This window comes from Vulpes lagopus, chromosome 2 (assembly GCF_018345385.1).
Source record: "Vulpes lagopus strain Blue_001 chromosome 2, ASM1834538v1, whole genome shotgun sequence".
Classification (NCBI taxonomy): domain Eukaryota; kingdom Metazoa; phylum Chordata; class Mammalia; order Carnivora; family Canidae; genus Vulpes; species Vulpes lagopus.
In genome coordinates, this window is record NC_054825.1 from 160,559,312 (window position 1) to 160,562,787 (window position 3,476).

A 3,476-nucleotide genomic window follows, 5' to 3' on the forward strand; every position below is an offset into this window, starting at 1 on the left:
CACAGAGGCTCCTGACGCCAATTCTCCCCCTCTGCAGGGGCGCTGCAGATGGTGATGCATTTCAACGTGCACAAAATGTGCACAGAGCATCAGATGTGGATGCAGACTCTGTGGTGCACAGCAGGCCCTCCCCACCCTCCTTATCCTGAAGGATGCGGAGCTCAGCCTGTTGCCATGGAAACTGCAGCCTGTGTGGGAGCCAGCAGCTGTGGAAGATGCAGGGAGGGCCATAGAGAGTGGAACCTTCCAGGCCCTGCAGTAAGATGGTGGGTTCAGGCCTCCAACCTCATCCAGGGCTCTCACCTGCCCAGTACCCCTTTCAGACCTCCTCTCACGTTGGCCGTCCAGAATTCTGTCTCCATCCCTCTTCTCAGTCTTTACCCTGGACCCCCCACTCTCTCTTGTTCATATTTCTTGGGCCTCATAACAACCCATCCAGCATGAGTCCACTGCCCACTCCACCAGCCCCCTCAAGTGTTTTTATTGTGGGAAAACACACCAGAAACTTACCCTAGGGGTTGGTCTTTTGTGTACAGCTCGGTGGTAATAAATATATTCATACTCTTGTGCAACCGTCACCACCAACCATCCACAGAACTCTTCATCTTGCAGAACTGAGATTCTGTCCTGGTTGAACACCTTCCCCACCACCCGGCTTCCTGTCTCTGTAAATCTGACTCCTCCAGGGACCTCATAGAAGTGGAACCACAGTGTTTGTCTATTTGTGACTGGCTTATTTCACTACCACACTGGCCTCAAAGTCCATTCACATTGTAGCACATGTCAAAATGTCCCTTTTAAGGCTGAATAATATTCCATTATGTACACACACACACAACACACACTCAAACACACATTTTGTTTATTCATTCATCAATGGACACTTGGGTTGCTTCCACTTTTTTGTTGCTATGAACATGGATGTGCAAATATCATTTTGAGACTGTGCATTCAATGCTTTGGGGTATATATCCCAAATTGGGATGACTGGATCATAGCATAATTCTATTTTTAATTTTTTAAGGAGCTGCCATACAGTTTTCCACAACTTTTCCACAGTTTTTCCAAGGCACAGCAGCTGTGCCCCTTAGCCCCCCAGTGTAACCACAATAAATAACTTGGCCGAGATGGATTTCCAGGTCTGACATTTGCCATGGGAGTATCCATGGTACCTTTTAGGGAAACTTGCCTGTGTGCACTCTTTCCATGGTTCCCAATATTGAACTCTTCCCATGGTTCCCAATGTTGAATCATAAAAGTAATACATTATGTTTAGTTTAATAAGAAATCATATAGCACTTACTCTATGCCCTCCAAATTCCTACTTCATTAAAGCTCACTTGAGATATGTTCTAACATTACCCCAATTTTCCAGATAAGGACAGGGCAGTGGGAGACACAGGTGTCAATAAGCTGTGGAGAGTCACACAGCTAGTAGATGACAAATCTCAGATTCAGACAACAGAGTCTGGGCTTGTAACCTCAGGCTCTGCTCTTGCTTAACCAGTGTCCAAGGGCTGTCTACGTTCTGTGCAACTTAGGCAGCAGCCTGTGTGTCAGAGGATTTGCCTTGGAGAATCTTGACCTACTGCTGGTGGGCTGGGCTTGTTGGTGGCTAGATCAGTTCTGAACCCATACCATACTGCTCACACTGAACATCATCTGAGCAGAACATCAAGGTGATAGGTGGATGCTCATGTCTGGTGCTCATGAGGGAGATCCAGGCTGGGGATGGGATTTGGGGGGCACTGGTGATTACAGAGTTGTACAACTCCAAGGGTGCCAGCCACACAGATAACACTATGAGTGGGGGTCTCCCTCAGGCTACCCAGGGAGTGTGAGGCATGAAAGAGCAGCATTCAGACCCCTACTCACTATTCAGAGTGACGGGATGGGTAATGCAAATGTTATCCAACTCCACAGGTGATTGTATGCAAAGATGAGGCTGTCTGGCAACTGTCCTTCTTCAGTCACCACTGTCATATATATGTATCTATCTCCCAAAGCCATGATCTGCACAGATGAGTAGTGTAGCCAGGACATGAGAGGTGAGTTCTTGAATTCAGAACTGACTCTTAGAGAAGCATCCATCCACCCAACCATGATCCATCTAAATACCCATCCATCCTTCACTCATCAGACCTTACATTCACCCATCCATTAACTGTCCATAATTCTACCCAACCACCCACTGACCACCCCATCTAACTGCCATCTATCCATCTACCCAACCATCATTCATGTAACTACCCATCCATCTTTCACTCATCAGTCCTCATATTCACCCATCCATTAACTGTCCACCCATTGACCAACCACCCATTGACCTGCGCATTTAACCACCATTCAGCCATCCACCCAACAAAGAAGTGAAAATATTTCTAAGAAAAACAGGTGTGAACACCCCAATGATAAATTTAGTTATGTGTTATTCACCAAATATCAGCTAAAATGCACTGCATGCCTCTTGGCAGCCCGAACTCTGACTTCCCCTCTGTGGTGCGTCTTCCCTGCTCACTCCTCATCAGATACCCTGGCCTCCTTTTTGTTCTTCAGCATGACAAACATGCTCCATTTCTGCACGTTTTCATTCAGGTGCTGTTCTCTCTCCATGCCAATCCTGTAGATGGAAGATGCACAAGGAGGGGATCTGTCTTGGTTTCTACTTCATTCATCACATTCAACTCCATGCTGAGCCACATGGGACCTCAATAAAATACTTGGCAGAATGAACAGAATTGTGGGACTGAAGGCAGGAATGATCTACCAGAGGCCAAAAGCTAGGCCTTATTTCTCACTGCTCTGTTTTCCAGATTCTAGAACCAAGCAGGTAAAGCACAAAGGGGCTCAGTGACTACTGCAGATAAATAGATCAGTTCTATTATCTATATTCGCACACACACGTACAGCGAGGAAACGTGCGGTAAGAACACAGCTTCAGTGTCACTGCTGTTCAGCATGGACTCACGGTTCCTGTGTGAGTGGGTGAGGCTCTGACAGTGGCTCTTCCTCTCTGTCTGTGCAAAGAGGGTGCCAATGACACATCCCCGCATGCATTATGCACCAGTGATCTGACATGAGCCCACAGGGAACTCGAGCCTGGAGCCCCCACCCCATCCCTCTGCTCCAGGGAATTGGATGTAACTCGAGGTGTTGCCATGGAACCCATGAGGCAAGGGGCTGGAGACCCCTCTGAGACCAGGAACTGAGTCCCAGAATGGCACACAGCAGGCCCTGAGCACAGGCTGGAAAGCCAACGTTGTGCATCCCTAAAGTGTAGGGAGTCCATCCATCCCATGGAACCCATTCTTTCTAGGCGTTTCTGGCAGGTGTTTATACCCTGCGACCTGGATCTCGGGATGGTTGATGTCTTCTCTGCAGCATATTCTGTAACAGGACTGAAAGTAGGTCCGAGAGGAAGCCTGACATCGTTGTCCCATCACAGCACCAACAGTGATCAGAGAGATGGCTTTTAC

General features: G+C 47.8%; 1 long non-coding RNA gene across 1 annotated transcript; it reads left to right on the forward strand.

Annotated features, from left to right (window-relative positions):
• The first annotated feature begins 1,987 nt into the window (after window positions 1-1,987).
• On the forward strand, window positions 1,988-2,738 carry LOC121484481. The gene is made up of 2 exons (XR_005986053.1): window positions 1,988-2,048; window positions 2,596-2,738. It is a non-coding gene; the product is annotated as an uncharacterized LOC121484481 (long non-coding RNA).
• The last annotated feature ends 738 nt before the right edge of the window (window positions 2,739-3,476 follow it).